At 44.6% G+C, this 20,213-nt stretch overlaps 1 protein-coding gene across 4 annotated transcripts in view; it reads right to left on the reverse strand.

The window, feature by feature from the left end:
- Positions 1–20,005, reverse strand: part of LOC120893393 (ADP-ribosylation factor 6) — a 36,558-nt gene extending 16,553 nt beyond the window's left edge. Inside the window, exons 1-2 of one of the 4 annotated variants that reach the window (XM_040295235.1) lie at positions 19,878–20,005; positions 17,938–18,484 (exon numbers count right to left, since the gene is read on the reverse strand). The gene's annotated coding sequence lies outside the window, so the exon portion shown is untranslated. Of the gene's footprint in view, positions 1–17,937; positions 18,485–19,653; positions 19,673–19,818 lie in introns of those variants that run through there. The other 3 variants (XM_040295234.1, XM_040295236.1, XM_040295237.1) reach the window with 3 other exon arrangements.
- Positions 20,006–20,213: the final 208 nt, after the last annotated feature.

The following is a 20,213-nucleotide window of genomic DNA, read 5'->3' on the forward strand; positions in this document are numbered from 1 at the left end:
ATGTTCACCCCCAACGGGCATAGTTCCCCCCGGTGCGAAAATAGGTCACCTCGCAGAAGCAGCAGCAGGGTTCGCTCATGTGCACTTGGCCTTTCTTTTTCGCTCCCACCCGAGAGAGTCACATTCCAATCGGCCGGGTTGTTCTTCATTGAGAAAACGAAAAGTGTTTAGGTGCACTGCTCTACCTATGGAGGGACGCGGGGGCTTTGTCTTTATCATGTCAGTCACATGCTAACATACTTTTCAAGCGACAAGCGCATCCGGCAAGCAGCAGCATGACGGCATGTAAAAGCTTGTCTCGCAGCGCCGGAACATGGCGTATCTCGAGACGGAGACACAGACGTCTTCTTCTCCAACGATATGATAGATTCTCCATGCTAACGGGTTCTTATGCTCTTGTGCGCATACCTTGCCCGTGGAGCTTTTATCTCCCAACATCATTCCCTTCAATTGTGAGTTAATGATCGTTTTGGAGTTATTCTTCTGCGAGAAGCGAAAAAATCAAAACTTCTGCCTCAAAATTCCACCCAAACCAGCCGGGCCAAGAAAAACAGCAGGGAAGAAATCCAAAATATAACGGAATTTTATTTGCATTCCAAGAGGAAAGGAGAGAGAGAGAGAGAAACTGAAGAATCCAATCCATCGACAATTCGTGAAGAACCTCCCCAAAAAAAGGCGACATCGATTAGCATCGAAAACCGGCGATGAGAGTACAGCGAAACCATCCCCTGGCGGTAAGAGCTTTGAACAGCTCCAATGTGTGTGTGTGTGTGTATCCTTCAATTCCAACGAATCATTCCAATTCTCCGAAACAAGCGGCAAAAAACAGGGACGAAGATAGGAAATAACCCTTCCAAGCTTCTTCCAAGAAAGGGATTGCTTTGCTTCATGGTCACTTGACCTAAAATTGTTACCCGTCCTCCTAACGCCACTTCTCTCGGGCACGCTGGGGAACGCATAAACGAGAAGATTCATCACAAGTAGCATGTTTTTGTGTGTTTGTGTCTGCAGCCTCCCTCTCCCGACCAAATCTGATCTCCAAATAATCAAACGAACGTTCAGACTCGTTTTTGGGAGCCAAAGTGGGACGTTGGAACCAGCCCGCGTCGAGCGCGTCTGATGAGGAGGGGTTCGTTCGGGCGCCAGGAAATGGGACAAACTGGAAAGACATATTTGGGCGTTCTTTTTCGCTGCGTCCTTTTTCTTGCCATTCCGCGTGGAAGTGAACGGAGATGAACATTGGGGCTTACAGGAAAAAAAAACCGGTCAAATCTAACCCGTTCCTCCCGCGGCGTGTGTGGCTTCTAAGCGCGAACAGCTTTGCTTGAGCTCGGTCACGTTACAGACGTTAAGAAACCGGTTTTTTAAGCACGGAGTGCGGGCTTTTTGGTGGAGCTTTTCGTGGGGAACAAGGAGAGAAAAGACTTTTTTTGTTAACCAATATCTTGGCATATTTTTATTTTGGTAATCATTAAATTCATAATTGAAATTGTCATACTTAACCACCAAAAAGTCCCACAACAAACCTGCCCTAACTCACACTGATTTACGCCATCGGGTAAATTTAAACACAATCTCCTATAAATGGCTCTCCTCTCCACATGGTTATAAGGGAAGGCAAGTGCTTCCCACATCATCGAGATTCTCCCCAACCCCAACACCCCGGTCAGTCGGCAGTCAGCAGCTTAAGCAGCCAATTGCGACAAGTACCGGCACGGTAACTCCCCCCATCATTTCGAGCAAGGGCGAAAGAAAGATTGCAGTTAAAAATAACTCATCCACCAGTCACCAAGTGCGTTCTTACTGTATGCGCTCTCTCCCTTTCTCTCTCTCTCTCCCACTCTGCTACTTCTACTTCTCGTGGCGATAAACTATTCAAAAATATGTTTCAATTGTGTGGCCGCGCTCCGAGTTTGGTATCATCATCGTAGCAAATTCCCCAACTGTCATCACTTGAGGCGACGGGTCGCGCCGCGCGGACGGGAAGGAAGTGTGGCAGTGGAGGATCAAAAGAAACGAACCCGGCAGGCGACAGGAAGTGGGATAAGCATGCGTCAGATTGCACAAATTGCCCATGATTTGCATACTGTTTTCCCAAACGATCAGCCGGAGAGTGCGTGAAGCTGATGTAGTGTATTGTGGTTGGGCGGTTGTGTGTGTGTAAGAGAGAGGATTTCTTGTGCTCGTGTACTAGCTCGTACTCCCGGATTCCCTTGACACCGATTTTCTCCCCTTTCTAAACGTCGAGTGCGACATTCAGCGATCACTTTGTGTTATTGCTGTTTTCTGTTCCGCTGAGAATCATTTATTTTATTATCCTCCATTCTTCTTCCGCTGCAAGTCTTAGCGAGCAGGGGTAGAAGGGTAGAAGAAATCTTCTCTCCTTCGGATGAATCATCACCTTCGGAGGGTTTTTTTCCCGCCTAAGCTCCATGAAGATCTGACTCTGAATGTAGGCAGCAAACCGGCCACAATCTAACCACACTCGGTCACCATCGAGAACATAAACCCCAATGACGGATGGTGAGTTTCAAATGAAATCATCCCGCAAGACGACGGCCCATGTGCAGCAAAGAGGAACGAGTTTTGTTTTGTGTTCTTTATGAGCATGTTTTATTCATCTTTCATCACCTTAGCAGACACACCACACCAGGGATGGGTGTGTGTGTGTGTGTGTGTAACGACTCAACAATATGTCACCATAAACATGCTACCGGCAAGGGTTGCTTTGTTTCTCTTGCTTCTCCCATCCATCCCCTCTCGGAAACGCAGCAACCAAACGACAAACCGATTGAAGAAAAGCATAGCCAACTTCGCCTGCTTAGCGCACGCACACACCACGCTGTGTGTGTCGCGCGATCGAGTTCACGATCAAGTTCGACCGGCCGGCGGAGAGGTTCCACCGCCCACCCACCGTACCATACTATACACGCGATATCCGGAGGCACGGCAACAGTAGCAAAAAGGCGATCGGAAAGAAAAACCATTAACCGTGAAGGAATAGTCAACCGTGAGTGTAGTGGGCAGCGCAAAAGGTGAGACACATGGGTGGAAAAAGGGTCGTTGACATTTCACGTGCCTGTGGGGAAGAATCAACCCGTTAGACGTAGAAGGCGAAACAAGGCTGGAGATATTGTGATTCAACAATGAACACAAATGCATTGAATAAGAGTATTAATATTAAACAAAAGTCAAAATAGTTTACATTGTGATATAATATGACTCAGTTGTAATAACATTTAGGGTAAATGTACCAATAGTGGTGCAATTTGTAGTGGTACCGATGTGTTTTAATGGATTTAAAGTGTCAGGAAGGATAATTTCTGAATATTTTAACACATAGCAATTGGAATATGTTTTATCTACGCAATCACAACCATTTTTATCATGAAATACATCAAATTTACGAAAAAATACATATTTTTGTGACTGCTTCGTTGTACCTATAATGGTGGTATGGTTCCTATAGTCGTCGTATTGTGTTCCTATAGTGGTGGTAAACAAAGATGCATCAAAAACGGTGTATAATATCAATAAAACTTAGTTTCGAAGCTGTTTTCGTATAAATAGCAAGGATTACTGCCATAATATAGGTTTCTTGCGTAATTTGATCGTAAAACAATGTATAAATTTAATCAATGAAACTATTGACTAAAGTACTGCATCACACCTGTCATCAACCTACACCCGGAAAAGTGTGCTTGATTTGAAGTCAATTTTTCATTCAGCCATATAAGCGAATTTTGGCCTGTTTTTGGTAAATTACCTACATAAAACTCATTTCTGTTGCTTATTTTAGTGAAAACAGTACGACATGTCAAAAATGTCCTCGACAAAATCTAAAACGACCTGTTTTTATTGATTTTATAACTATAACCACTATAGGAACATGCCTGTTTTGTGTACCTATAATGGCACTATGGTAAAAAACACTCAAAAATGCATAAATATGGTCAAAAGGCACATAATTTTAGTAAAACAATAACATTTCATAACAGTTATGTTGAAAAACTAGTAATTGCGTGGTTATGTGGTCATTTAGAACGTTAACAGAAAAATGAGTTTCGTTATGAAATCCTAAGGATTTTGGAAAAATGTTGACAAATTTCACAAAATAATGGATTTTTCGGTCACTAAGTAACGGAATGGCCCCATTTAACTTTTAAACCCTTTGTAAAAGGCTAAAGAACATTTCACATTAACGTAAATAACTTAATTACTTGTAATTTGCCGTATGAACCGCATTTTAGTGCAATACCACCACTATTGGTACTACCACCACTATAGGTACATTTACCCTACAAATAATGTCAGTGAGCGAATTACGTTTGCGCAAGAGAGCGTCGTTGGGGTGCTTTTTACCTTTACATTTAGCTTATGAATTACTTTTGAGCTATGAAATTTTTGCAATCATCATAACAGTATCAAATGTAGACATAATTATAATATTCACCTGTATTATTTGTCTAGAAATAATTCTTTTTTTTCATTTTTTGTATAAAAATATCCGACATTTCAATTAAGTAAATAAAGGAATATACCCCTAGCTCCATCTATTCATCCAAATTTACACATGTTTATACCAAATTACTCATCAATTCATACCTAATGCAAATTCAACTATCCTTTACCACCATACATCATAAACAAAAACTTTAACACACCTCCTGTTCTTTCCCAGCCATCCTTCAACCTGATATAATCGCCCCCCATGTAAGAAATAAACACTATCCATGAATTTCATTTTACACCCCAAACATTAAATCGTAACCGAAACCCCCTCTCTCTACCGGACATCTCTCGCCTTGAACCGACCCCAATCGATTGACCAAGAAAAAAAAACTGTAGCATAACGCAAACAAAACCTTCGACGAACGTAATAACAAACGATTCCCGAAAGGAACAAAAAAAAACACACGCATAAACACCGATTGTAACATTACGGCTAACGACGACATCACAAGCATGGCGTGTAACTATGTTTATGTGTTACTAAATTCGGGTTGAGGAAAGTAAGAGCACAACCTCCGCCAGCAAGAAAACATTCCGGGATGGTTTTTTTTTTTGGGTTTTTTTATGGGGAGTGATTTGAAAATCGATACGGCATTAAAAGGATGGCGAGCCAGGTGTTGCTACAGTTGCGCGCTGTAGCATAACTTTGCCGTTTACTTTGGTCCGAATTTTCACTCTCCCAAAGGCGTCTGGCTGGGAGCGTTGCAATCGGGTGTGAAGAAGGAAATGATTGTTTTTTTCGGTTGGCCCTGACCTTGGCTTTTGTGTTCGGTGCTGGTAGTAGACTGGGATTTGACCATTACACCACACTAACCAACCAAAAATCGTAACACTATCCAGAGAGCTATTTTGAAGCATTGAAACACATCGATCGTAATCGGCTTATTCGTATCGAGCATAATGATTTAGTATGCAAGCAAGATAAATCACTGCTACTTTACTAAAAAGAGTATTTTGTAAGGCGCACACCAACACCAGCTAGTGGATTAAACAAGCTCCTTTTAGCACCGGTTCTCCACTGGCGGTTTGATCGCTTCACACGCCAAACCATACTCCCGGCGGGCATGGGAATGAGAACTCGTGCACACCGCTTACAGAACGGAAGGGCGTTTGCACAACCAAACAATGCACTTGCACATTGGCGGAAAGCCACAGCACTACATCGGTACAGAAACACTGTTGACTTGACCTAGTTTCTGTGATGGGGAACAAAAAATCCGTTTGATGTTGCTCAGCCGGCTAGCATTAGCCTAAAGGGACATGGGCAGAAACAGGAACGGGAACGGGAAAACCATGCGCCAGAGCTAACAGAACACATCATCAATCTAAAGCCACACGGGTAAAACACACCAACACACACACACACACACACACATACAAAGCACGTGTTGTGTGGGGAAGGCGAAAAGATCACTATCAATGAACAGGATTATTTATGTCACACGGTTCAGCTCCCTTCGGCTAACACTCGCCGGCGCTCGTGAAGGAGCCGGCGGAAAGGGGAAGAGAGGATGATGGGTGAGGACGGTGGGAAAATCGATTTTCCAACCCAAAGCCGGCACACGTTTTGTCCTGGCCCTTTACAAGGTGCATCTACAACGCAGCGGTGCAACGCAACCGAGAGTCAATGGCAACCGGCCACAGTTAGTCCAATTCCAATGTTTGCATGTCCCTATTGAATTAGCACACAGCACAACAGCAAGCACGGACAGGATTAGAGACAACGAGACATGGTGTGGAGTGAGCAGCACACCCGAGGTCAACCTGAAGGACGGCCGACTTGAAGAGTTTGCCCTGTTCACAAGTCATTTAAAATTTAGCTCAACACATCACACAACCATAACTTATTCAGCGACTGTTGACCGTAAGACAAACGCTTTCAACTGATCCTCCCTCGGGCTGTGCTGAACGTGTTGAAAACGTGGGATTGGGAGCGGCTTGAAGCAGGATGGTTTGGGGTTCTAATTAAATTTCCGATAAACTACCACAAACGAGTGCTAATAATGGATGACAAGACAAACACGCTCTACAGCTCCTTCAGATTCTCCACTCTCCATTGAAAAACACTTTCTTTCCTCCCCCAACCGGGATCGCGCATCATGCATGCGTAATGGAATGGTGCTTTCAATGCATGAAACTATAACAGCGCCAGAAATTGGCTTTATTATGGCGCCATCGATCAAGTGAATGTGTGCCAAAGGGGGCGCTCGCAACCCACACACACACACACACGGCTTGCGATAAGCAGCATCTTGCCCGTTTGACACAGAGCGAAACATAAACATCACCATGTTGTGATTAATGTGTCACACATCGTTCTTCTTTAACGACTGCGAACATCCAGTGCAATGGTACATGAAATCAATAAATGCTTCCCCGACGGCTTTTGCTTCACACCCCACCATTCGGGCTCGGGTCGCTTTTCGGATGGCACCGTCCCTTTTGGGTGTGTTTGGGAAGTGACATACCGAAACATCATCATTTCTAATGCACGACTCAGGCACTTAAACAGACGCTTTGATGAAAAAAACACATCGCAAAGCGATAGAGGATTAATGTGTAGGAGCTATGAATATTCATTTGAGAGAGTGCTTTTGAATAAAGTGCTCCGTTTTCAGAATGATCTGTCTTTCACTCAGTCAGATGTAAAACATAGGGGGAGGGACTTAATTCAAACTCTTATACTGGCGCTTGTAATATCAAGTGCGAAGGTTGTCTTAAGCATATGATGACGTTCTGAAAACAACAGATGCGCTCAACGTTTCTACGCTTGCAAAATCGAGTAAAAACCCCTAATACCGAAGTATTCAATTAAATGTCTTCTACTCTGAAAAAGGTTCCTTCATAACTCCAAATAAGGTTCTCTCTGCCCCAAATGAGTTGCTCTAGGTCGGGATCGATCTCACGACATCTGATGCATAAGACCGTACTCTTAACAATGGCTCTATATCAACGCTCAGGCTGTTCCTCGTTAAAACCCACTTTTTTGACGACAGTTCGACAAAAGCTGAAACAATAAAAGCTTCGTAGACAATGCTTGCTAATTATTCCAGTTTTTTTTTCTTCCCTTCTCCACTGCAAAAACGACCCGCATATAGCATGCTCCTCATCTAACACACTACTATTTTGTCCTCGAAACTACACCACTAACACAACACACAGGCGAGGCGTTATCAGCCCGCCTCTCTGCGAAGCGCTGCACCAGACCGAGCTAGAAAGGCAAACAAACAAGAACCAAACCTCCCACAAAAACGGTTCTCCACCCGTGGCCTCGCAACGCAAGGCTAGATCTCGACCATTTCAGTCCCGTTTTCAGTGTATTGCGATCGCACTGGACTGATAACGAGCATGCTGCGCTGCTCCCCGCCATTCAGCTGATTACGGTGGCTGACATTCGGTTTAATTCCCCACAGAGACACTACATAGGGCGGTGTATAATGCTCAGTAGAGAGAGAGAAAAAAAAACATAAAATGGAATATGGTTACGAACTATCGAGACTAGCATACTAACGTGACACGGACGCGTGGTTGCATCATGGTAACATTCCCAAGCAACACACGTTACGGTGTGAATGCTAGAATTTCAGACAAGGAAACTGCAGCATATTTTAAGGACCCATTTTTTAATTCAAATACTTTAAAATTCAACAACCTTTTCGGCAACCTTGCTGTCTTTCATGATTTGACCAATTTGCCTAAACCTTTTTCCCAACACTGTTCCTCTGCGACCTACCAACTCTGACGTCAGAGGGAAGATAAGTAGAGCACGCAAAGCATGGCCCCGAAACAGATAAGCGTACGCGCAATCGTACTGCCAAGATAAGACGCTTCTTGCCGAGACGACACCGAACCCCTGGCGGACCTGGTCCTGCACGAAGACAAGCCGATTGTTCTTGCGGTCGGCACGTACCAATAAAACGGGAGACGTGGTTAGAAAGAAAGAAACGGAACGTGATGAGATTAGAGCGGATATGATACAATGAGGTGCAAAAGGTGTCTGCACCGTGACGACGGTATTATGTTCCATCGGTAGTAACCTAACATTACTAAGCATGAAGCATGATTTTAACTTTCATGTAACTCAATGTCGTCCGAAATTTAAATTTAATAAAATGTTCCTCTGATTTTTATTGACCTTTTCTCCATTTATGGACACACTTCAAAAGCAGATGAAACGTCGTCCCGAAATAAATGTTCCAGTGGGATAAGGGTATTCATTTTTGATTTCATTATGATCGCGATTGGGAAGGGAGAAAGTATGGCATTTTCATCTGTGCAAAAGTGTAATATAATTCCATATTTATACTTACATTCCCATTCCGTGTTACTTCAATCAGCAAACGAATCTACCATTCGCCAAAGTTCCCCATCCCCGCCGCTTGCTAACGTATTTTCACTACAAATAGCAACACCAAAAACCAGCTCTTGCATGTGAATGTGGGAAGGAAACTAATGAAAAGAAAGAATAAAACCAACACCGCCGTTTCGCGCTAAACGGTGTATTGCATAGCAACTTTCAGAGAGAAGCAAAAAGCTTCCGAAAAGCCCACAGGCCTCGAAGCAATCGGAACCATCTGTGTGACTGGCGGGGGGTTCGCTCTGACTCGTTGTGACTTTGTGCGTTACCCGCCCCGATAGCGACCATGACCCTCAACGTAAAGTGAAGATGGAAAACGCTTCATTCAAACCAACAGTAACAGCACCGTGGCAATTTCCCGCGCGCCTACAATAATGATATTCATTTTATTTTTATTTTTTTCTGCCCTTCCTAACAACCCAAAACGGAAAGAGGAATTCGGTACACAAACACACACAGAGCACGAGAAAGGAGAGCAAATATCAACGACACAACAAACACACCGAAATTTAGCTCCCTTCTTTCTTTCTGAGGTGAATTTCTTTTCCGCTCGACCCCGATTATCATTCGCCGCCGCCCGAGACACTTTTGTTTTCCAGACTTTCGCTCTTCGTTCGAATCTGCGAAAGCCAACCATTCTGAAACTCACCCCACGGGCTAGCGGGGCCATGTGTGGCAAAGCCATCTCGGTTTCTTCCTCCCCATCCCAACCCCTACTCTGTGATGTGTCGTCCTCCCCGAGGGGTGAAAAGTGAAAATCGAACGGGCAATTATTTTCCTGAAACTGGTACGAAATAATTTACACCGAAATAACCCACTCCGGCAGCAGATTGCCGCAATCGAACCCTTAAAGAAAGGGGGGCAAAATATATTGGCAATTCTCTTTCATTTTCCCAGCCCAGGCAAAGAAAGGGGCGGATGAGCAGAGACGATCGTTTTGCCGCAGGTCAAACGATCCGAGGGGCACCACAGCAACGCCACAGTTGTACGATCATCATCATGATCACCTTCTCCTCTTTGCCTGTCTGCCATGCCCCTTTTCTTTTTGCCTTTGCACATCCTTTCTTCCATTAAAATACACTTTCATCTTCTAGCAGAGAGAAGAGAGAAGAGAGAGAGAGGGAAAGAGAGGACATTAAAAGTAACTTTTCCCTCGCCGCCACACGGTACAGAGCAGCAGAGCACGCCAGGCCAGCTTTCCCTTCCTTGTGCTTGGCTCCTTATTAATCACCTCTTCCGACTCTCGCTTCCCCGTCGGTTTGGCCCCTATTATCGGGACCAAGTGCAGAAAAGAGTGCAGACACACACAGACTGATGGTTGAAAAGTGCGAATCGACGGAAACAATTAATCGAAATCGACCCAACGACGAGAGAGAGCAATAGAGAGTGAAAGAGAGAGAGTGTGTGCAAAGAAAGGCAAATCACGGTGCCGCCACGGGGCGGATCACGCCCTGGCCTGTGGGGTTGTTCATCTCATTTATGCTTCCGACACAACGCAGGCAAATCATTTCCTCCAACAAACCGTATGCTACTCTCAATCTTTCTCTCTTTCTGACTCTCTCTCTTTCTCTCTCTCTCTCTCTCTCTCTCTCTCTATGCGTGTGTCTTGTATGACAGCGAGATTTAATTAGGGTATAATTTATGAATCTAGCACAGTGGCTACCACAACCGACCGGGTGCTGGAGCATCGCATGAACCATGATTAACCCGTTGCGCACGTCTGTGTGTGTGCAAATTCCTGTCCCACAAGCACAAGAAGAGATGCATCGGCCAACCGAGCCTAATGCATTTTCGCTAATTTTGCTAAACGAAAGTGGCGGCCACATTAGCAGCAGACGAGCTTCCGTGCCCAAGCACAAAGGAGAGGAGCGACTAATTTCATTCAAAATATGCACACGACAAAACCGGCAAGGGAAAAGGATGATGATGTTGTATTGAATGAGCAAAAAATGTGGCACTTTGCAGCAGCACATGGAAGCAAAGTTAAGCGAACGTTTATGCGATTTACCATCAATCACAGGGGTTTATCACTTGATTTCACAAGCGTAGCAACGTTTAATGCAACCGCAGCGTTTGACAGGACAGTGGCATCAGTTGTTTTCGGAACGTCATCATGCTTAAGAACAACCTTTGCACTCGATATCGCAAGCACGGGACGCAATATCACAAACAAGCATTCAACCAACGCCTATAAACGTTTTCAAAGTAAGACACATACCCGAAAATCGAAAGTACAGAATTAGGAAAAGTGTTTGTCCCTTAAAATTGTGAATTTTGGGGAAAAAGTGTTTTGGAATTTTGCTCTAAAATCTTTAAAAAATGTTTTCAAGCTGTCAATAAAAGGCCCTGAATCCGTTTATACACTTGTAGTTGGATACTTCGTTGTATCCGCAACACTAGAATTGTGATATTGTGTACCGCGCTTGCGATTTCATGCGCGAAAGTTGTCTTTAGCGTCATGACGTTCCGAAAACAACTGACGCGCTTGTACTGTCAAATGCTGCGGTTGCGCTTAAAGTTGCTGCGCTTGTGAAATTAAGTAAAAAGTGTCTTTAGTGTATTTTATCGTTTTAATAGCGAGTTTTTATACCTTCCACCACTAATCAATTTCTTCAGCAATTTGTAGAAGCATTGTTTTCTATATTATGATCCAAAACATTGAAATTCGTACAGAAAACTTTTCATCCATACCTCTGTTTCACAACCACCACAAAAACAAACTTCGATTATCAGTGCAAACATCCTACCCTCCCCCGCTCTGCAATAATCACGCTCTCCCTTTTGCTGGACTCTTGAGCCACCAAGAGCAGGAGTTCGATAAGGGTAGAGAGCGAAAACACATTCCATTCACCATCATCATTCCGATGACCTTTTTGCTCAGTTTCTTTGCGCGCACAAGACTTTGCACTACTGAAATTATCAATCTCACAGTCGTGTGCGCGTTTTTCGGTGTGTAATGGGAAAAGGCACTAGGCGCCACACAGTTTAAAGCAAAGATTATTGTGCTGTTGTAAAAACATTTTTGTTTCACAGACACTTTTTGCTGTTTCTGGCGTTGATTTGTTATTGACATTGCTTTTTAACATATTGCAAAAGAGCGTGTTTCGGGAGGGGGGTAAGGCATCCGTAATTTAATGAGCATTGTTTGTCTTCTACTCATTACACATTTAGCAACATCCTCCGCGAGCTTTCTCACAACACAAAAGCCCTTCAATCGTCGGCGGAGCGCGCACACGACGTTTATGCCCGGAGAGTGTGTACCGGAAAAAAAGGTGAAAGCTCATAGTGTGTCATAAAAGTGGCATGAAGCCCCCGCCCCAGCAGCAGCAGCACACAAACAGCAGGGTCAGGAATGCTGCTAGCCAGCCAGGGTAAAAGGTGTCGATGGTTTTGTTGTGCGCTGCATGTTTTCCTCTCTGTAATGCCGTAGGTGTTGAGGGATACGTTTTTGGTCTTTCTCGTTTTGGAACACACTGCTGCTTTTTGGGCAGAAGCTCACGTGCCACCCGCGCTGTCGGTCGTGTCCTCGAGATGCTTTCCTTGCCGGCGCAAATCATCCACCTTCGCACCTTCGCACGATCCACGTAATTCCGGCCCGAGCAATCGGGATGGGAGCAAACGGGGACAGACGCTGCACACACAAAGGACCGCGGAGGGGTCTCCACATAAATCCGATTGTGCCTGTTGGTGTGCGGCACTCTATTCATAAAACGTTGTTTGTCGCTGGCTGGCTGTTGTGTTGTTTGGGCAACGCTCGCTTTCCTTTTCCTGTGCTCATTTTCCACCGTTTACCAAAAGACGCCTAAAAGTGTCGCGCTTGTTTCGTTGTTGCACAAAAGACGAGGTTTCTTTTCTCTCCCTCTCTCTCTTCCTTTTTGCTTGCAGAATAAAAGAACAAAAACCCACCGCGCCAACCACCATTTCTCTAAACATCTTTTGCACAATATGTACTACTTTCGCCGCACATTTTAATATTCCCACACAGGCCATGAACAGTGGCCAAGCGGCAGCGAGGAGATAGTTTGCAACGGCGGAGAAGCGTGCACCATTTTCGCACATTTACTTTATTAACCGGATAGCTTTTTTTGTGGCGTGAGAAAGATAAGTTATAAAACGTTACCTAATTTTACAACCTGACACAGCCATAAAAAAGCATAGTTAAAAGTTGTAAGAACATAAACTGCTTTGACATACGTAATGTAACGTTTTGAACGGATGTAGTTTTATTGTCGAGTTTATGTAACCGGAAGCTACGGTCACACAAGACGTGTTTGTTACTATTCCGTTTGGTTTGAAAACATTTTTCAATAATTTTAACTTTTAAAGGCATTTTAAAGACACACACATCGTGCTCGAAAGTTATGTCTCATTTTACACCGAAGTGTGTTATTTTTTGCACATCGAATAAACCCTAAAAATAATGACATAATTCTAACGCCGGTCGACACCGGATCTACACCAATGTACGTGTGAGTGTGCTGGGGCTGCTGCTCACAACAACAACAAAAAACCAAACGCAATGACAACGCGGAACAGTCGCAGTGGCGTCGCAAGCGTCATACAGCACACACACACAGCAAACTCTTTGGCGCCACGGGTCCAACCTCCTACCTCCAAACCTTAAAATTAAAGCCAAAGTGTCATGTCTCTCTCAGTCCCCTCGTTTACGACTTCCGCACACGATTTCATGGCGATGTGTGTTCGCCCCCTCCCCCCCCCCCCCTGGAACTCAGCACCGCGCTTCTCTCAGTGGCAAAGCGGAACCGGACCGTTCAGAACGGAAACTCGCCCCTTGTGCTTTCCGGGATGAAAAGAGCACACCATTTAATTGGGGAGCTTGAAATCTTTCATTTTCTCGGTCGCTTGGCTTCTGCTGACAGCGTTAGCGTTTCAAAGGCTGATGATAAAATGGATCAGTTTACGGTGGAGCTATTGGCAATGCTGTCCGCTGTACTGGGCTAATATCTCTCGTAGGGACAACTGTGGAAGAGTTCAGCTGCAACCACATTTTTCCTTTTGTAATTCTAGCACACTGTGAACATACTGTTTAACATTGATTAAATAGAGAAGAGCAAAACTTCAATTATCTTTGTCCAGCTGATTCAATTTGTAAAATATTTGGCCCCTTTCCGTTTTAAGAACTGTAGACTGAAATTTCAACCTGTCAGCTGTTTGCATTGTATAGCAGTTTTCGAGCATCTATCAAAGTGGGTATAATATACAGGTGGGCTTATCCCAAGGTGTATGTATTTAGAAGGTTGATATTTATCGCTTCTCCTGGCCGACATATTGTGGCAAACATCTGTCAATCCCTACATACAAACTTTCACAATGTTCTCATAGCCTATTTTTATAACCAAATTTGAACGTCACTTTTTGACAGGACGGGAGAAGACTTGCTCAAACACTGGTAACAAGACGTATACACAAAACACTCTTACAATCTTCATTCTTTTTATTCAAAATTCTTCAAACGTATGAAATATTGCTAATTGCAAGCTAAATCAATTAAGAACGATTTGACATCCATTTTTGTTTCGATACAACATCTTCGATGAGGAGATCAACGTCTGCTACGTGTGTTAGCGCGTGGCCACGGGGGTGAAAAAATGTTGAAAAAATTTTCAACTTTGTCAAAATTGCTTGTTAATTGCAAAAAAGAGCTTTTCTCGTGGCCGCACCAAAAACATACACAAGAGCGACAAAAAGCTCCAACATCTGAATATCATCGATATTTTGTTTAAGAAGCACGAAATAGGTACATAAATCAATTATAATCATGCATTTTAGCATTATTATCATAGCAATGGGTCACAACTGCGCCAAATAGCTGTTTGTTTACGCTTTTTCGCGAACGTCAAATTTTCTCACTTTTTGTCAACTTTTGTCAACTTTATTTCCTGGCTGCTCCAGGTTACAAAATTTTGACAAAAGCTCACATTTTGAAAAAAATTTCAGCATTTTGTCACTCCCATGGCCTTTCGCTTTGTGATGTTATGAAAAACGATCTGTCAAATTGAGCTTTTTTTCTATTCATAAATTAGTTGTCAAACTATATCGAACGAGACCACCTGGTCTACAAACACTTGGATTCTAGATTCCACCACCTGATCTCTTTAATGCACCTTGGGATAAGTGTAAACACCACCTTGTTTTGCCATTTTTTCGAGCAGGTACTCGAATCTAATTCTAGCTTTGAGGCTAAAATAATCTAGGCTGAAAATAGCTCGCTAGTTTTATGTGTGGTTTTGTATGGAGTGTTGACATGCTTTCAGCCTCCAACTGTCAAACTCCATACAAAAAAGCTGGCTAGTATCGTGAAAGGTCCCATTCTTAGTGAAGCAAACACTCGCTTAACCGCATGTATCATGTATCGCTTATTTACGGTCGGTATGCGGATTCTCTCTCTCCCTCTCTCCCTTTCCCCCTCTTACAGATTTCCATAAAACTTGCGCAAAATAGCGTACGTTATCATTATGCCAAACGGCAGCACCGGAAGGAGCCGGAACGGCGATACAACAAACGGCAAAGAAACAAAGCGCAGCGAAAAAGAAGCATAAGGGCCAGCTCAGGCATGGACCTCTCGACAAACACACAACCACACACACACACACACACACACACACACATGGCAAAGCGATGTACAGGATGTGAGATGTATGCTTGGTGGTCCCTTTCGGACGCCCTACTACCGGAAGCAAATGGGCTATTATCTCTTTCCGCTGGGGGAGAAAAATAAAGAAAAACCCCATTGGCCACCAAGGGAGAGAATTTTATGTTTTTTTTTTTTACACAAATAACGTAACAATTTTAGTTTAATGAAAAAAGGCCATTCATATGAAGAAATTTATTAAAAGACACCGCTTGGTGGATCTTTAATCAGTTTCAATCGGAGCTGTATGGTTTAAGGTTCATTATTTGGTTGTATTATTAGAAACTCTCGTTGACAACATTAGCCAAGGCACATCGTCGGCTCACAAACACAGCAACGACAAGCATCACACAATCGACTGTTTCGATCCAGGAGGGTACCGAATAGCTCACGGGATCGTTTTCTTGCAACGGTAGATAAGGAAACGACCAGAAAAAAGCAGCCACAAAACATCAAACCCTCCTCTCTTCTTGGGGTGTAGCAGCCAGCAAGGCACAAAAAGAACATTGTTCGCCTGTGCATCTGCTGTGCTAGCAGGCCTGAGGTTGAGAGTTGTTTAATGAATTTTCTATGCTTTTTATCGAGCACCGAAAGCCCTCGTGATACTGCCCCCTTCTTCTTCATGCCCTTGTTTCCCTCCCCCCGGATGGCGCATAATTGCCGAACTATTTGAATGTTCAATGCTCAAACATCCACTCTCAGCGCAATTGTTGGACTATTAGCATTACTTTTTTTTCTCTTTCTTTTCAATTTCCCATCTTACGGCATTAAATATGCATGCTAAATCAAATAGAGCCTCAAATTTGTGTCCCAAACCGTATTTCGACTAGATCTGTTCTATTCCTAGGAATTGTTCGCATTGTTGCGCTCTTTTTCCTCTAAATTTCGGTTGCTTTTGGTCAAAGCTTTACCTTCACCGGCGCCAGACTGCATGATTCAGGGTGGGGGGCGAATGACACGATCCAGGGGAATCATTTTCATCAGAATCAACTCAATTAACCTTAAAATCTTCTGTATCTGCAACCGCGCGCTCTGATGTCGACATGGCACTAACCAATCGCATGGACGGACGATGGCTGGTTTGTCCACTAATTCAAATCGATTCGAATGTTCTGTATTCCTCTCTTCTGCCACCACCACACCAGAGCCAAAAGCGAAGCGTATTCCCCCCAATCAGAGATTGATCGATCGATCGATCGAATGTTCGGTTGCGATTTCCTCCATTCCCTTCCCATGGGAAATGGTGACGACGGTAGCGCACGAATCGGCATCATGGCATTCCGGCTGCGCCAGCTGCACACCGCCCAGCCTAACCCTTTTTTCATGAATTTTTATGTTTGGGTATCTTTTCTCGTATGAATTATGATCGCACATTCATTTTGTTTCATGTTATCCTTTACTATTGTTTTTTTTTTGTTCTTCTCTCACTACAAAAACATAATCCTTTGCATTGATATTAGGCTGGGTTTTTGTGCAACTTTCAAAAGGATTGTTACACACATACGAATAAAAAAACCCATCAAATCCATGTGTACAAGCTCTCTTCTCACACCTTTTACTCGTGCCAGAAGTCTGTCTGCTCTGCGTGTTTGAGCCACTTCAGGTAACTTAAGGAAGGAGATATACGACCCAAAATACACAGGAGAAAAAAATTGAACCAAAAACCAGATTTACTGCCCCGGTGCGTATCAAATTGTCCAATGAAGCTATTAACACGGGAAACACTCTCAAACATGCGGAAGGGCACAGAGAGAGAGTGAGAAGGTCTCAAACCAGCATTTAATCCACGAGGCTGGAGAGAAACACGATACGAGTGTGGTCTCGGATAACTCGCGCCGTTCAACGTTTGCCAAGGGGTCCGAAAGGAAAGCAAGAGCAAGAATCGGGGCCTAAAAAGGTCATTTCCTGCAAAGGCTGCTGCTGCTGGCCTGATTCAATCGGCACTAATTTCGAATGGTGAATCTGAAATTCTGGCAATTGAGCAGAATTAAAAGCTCTTGAGTCTACGAACCAAAGGGGCTTCAAACGACCCAGATTGGAACGGGACGGGGGAGGGGGGGGAACCCCGTCTTCTTTCGCACATCAAAACAATCAACTGTCATTAATGGGAAGGGAACCCCCGGTCGGGTCGTTTGGAAAACCACACACTTGAGACTTGCACAGTCGAGGCATCGAAGTAGACCGGGACACAACCATCGTGCTGCTGTGTATCGTTTGCCTGCAAACTGCAACCACTGCAACCACCGCTGCAACAACAAACCACTTGGCCGGATTTAAATGGGTGCTGGGGTGGTGGTGCCACATTCCGAAAATTCTTTCCCCGGACGGATGCTGCTGCTGCTGTTCGTGATTTGGTATGCAAAACAACAAACCCCCCATTTGTGTGAATCAAGCATTTTCATTCTTTAAAACCTACCTTTTTCCCCCTCTGCTTCGCCTGTCGATGGTGGTTAGTCGTTCCGATCGTCGCTCTCCCTCTCCTTCTCGCAAGGTGTTGAAACGGTGCTTTTTTTTGGGGTGTTTTTCCGTGTTTTTTTGTTTTTCCTGTTTCTCCACTTCACACAGCAAAATGGTTGCCGAAAAAAAGTGCAGCGCGTTGCAGGAAGTGGGAGGCGGTGTGCTCTGGCAATGGGAAAATCACCGCTACGTCAACACAACTGGGGTGGGACACATACGCGTTTCTAGGCGCACACACACACATACACAACCACTCACACTAAAGTACAGCACACCTTCCAACGGAACAGTGCGCTGCTCCAACAACAACAACGAAATCAAGGGGGGAAACCCACACTGCACACACTCACACCGGGGGAGGAGTGCGCACACACACACACTCACTCACTCACACAAGCGCGCGCGGACGAACGGGCCTACCAGCTCGGGGGCCTCCTTGCACACACTTGCTTTGCGGCACAATTACGCTCGAACAAACATATCTCCACGCACGCAGCGGCAAACGGCTGTATTAGAAAGAGAGAGAGAGAGAGAGGGAACACGCACGAACGTTGAAAAGGGCGAAGAAAGAGAAGAAAGCAAATGTAAGCACACGAAATCGATGCAATGATAACGCTCCAACTAAAGGGCTGCGTGTATGTGTGTGTAGCGTATTTGGTACGCCAATGAGTTGGAAACCTGGGCTTAAAACAATACACCACACCGATAATCAGGTTAGCCGAGACCAACAAAAAAAATGTGCAAAAACATGTCAAAATAACACACAACCCCTAGTTCAAACCACACACTAACACAACCAAAACACACAGACACACAGTCACAGCAGGATGCGGTCGGGCAGACAGATACTTCTTATTATTTGTTTTTTCTTCTTTTCTTTTCTCGCTTGCTCTTTTTCTCTGCCGTGCAGCATAAATTATGCTCGGCTACATGCCCTGCCGCCTGTGCATGTACGGCGGGCAAAGAAAAACACACAGCGCACCGTCAAATGCAACCAAATGTGAGACGTTGCCAAAGAGGGAAAGAGAGAGAAGGAGAGAGAGAGAGAAAGAATGAGAGAACATCCACCACCACCACACGCACACTAGGAGGGGCCGCCACAACCGCACACAACCACAGCCAGACACACCTAAGCCCTAGACAGGGGCGTACATCGCAGGGGCACACACTTTCCGGTTTCTTTTGAGCTGGGAAGAATTCGTCGAAGACATGCGTATGCAAGAATTAATTTGTCACGAGTTTTAAATTGCAGTTTTAGTGCACAGCACACACACACACACACGCGCGCGCACTCACATTCCTATACGCGGGTCTTCGCTTAGCACTGCTTCTCATTCGCAGCCGCTGCGATTTGACCGATTCGAAAAAAAGCAAACCGAAACACATCAAACACACAGCCTAATTGATCGCATCCCGTTCCGCCCCTACCCGCGTACCACGGCTCTTCCGCTTTGTTCCGTTCGCTGCTGATGATGATCACCACCCCCTGCCTGCCCCACCGTTGTTTTGTTCCCGAACATAAAACGGACCCAACAATCATTGGCCAGCCGAAGAATTGCCGTAGAATAATCATTCAAGAGGGTGCCCGCACACTACTGCACCACGCACGCGTATTCTTTCCTTTGGATATTGCATATACATACACACATGCATTTACACACCCATACACACACACCGTTGGTCGTTCTTCTCCCCACGAAAGCCACGAAGAAAGCCCAAGCGCGTTCCGTGAAATTGATGATGACGCGCGCACTGATTGCCCGTCCCGTCCCCACGGAATGAAGCGATTTCTACTGCACCCCAGGATGAATAAAAGCAATGCACTTGAGGAAACACACACACACACACTCACAGGAACACTGGCCACACTGATGTTGCCCCCAGCACCGAAAAACTCACTCTCTGCTTGGCTCAACCCCAAAACATACGCACGCACGCTCACGGGACGATTGAATCTTCTTCACTGGCTGCAAATGAGGGTTCCACTTTGCTGGCCCGCTGTCAGCCAAGCGCTGTCAGTCGGTGGTGAATGGTGATTTTTGGCCGATTCCGTGGAGAAAATTTTAACGAAAGAATGGATTTTGTCCATTGAAATGTGCACGTACTCCCACTGTGTAAAACGAAGGAAAGGGCCGAACGACAATGGACGCGTGCTGCGGATTGCATACCATAAGGAGTATAAAATTTAAATTGAACAGTTGCAATAGGAAAATATTTTATTTGCGACAGTCAGGC

The sequence above is a fragment of the Anopheles arabiensis genome, chromosome 2 (genome assembly GCF_016920715.1).
Source record: "Anopheles arabiensis isolate DONGOLA chromosome 2, AaraD3, whole genome shotgun sequence".
Lineage (NCBI taxonomy): Eukaryota > Metazoa > Arthropoda > Insecta > Diptera > Culicidae > Anopheles > Anopheles arabiensis.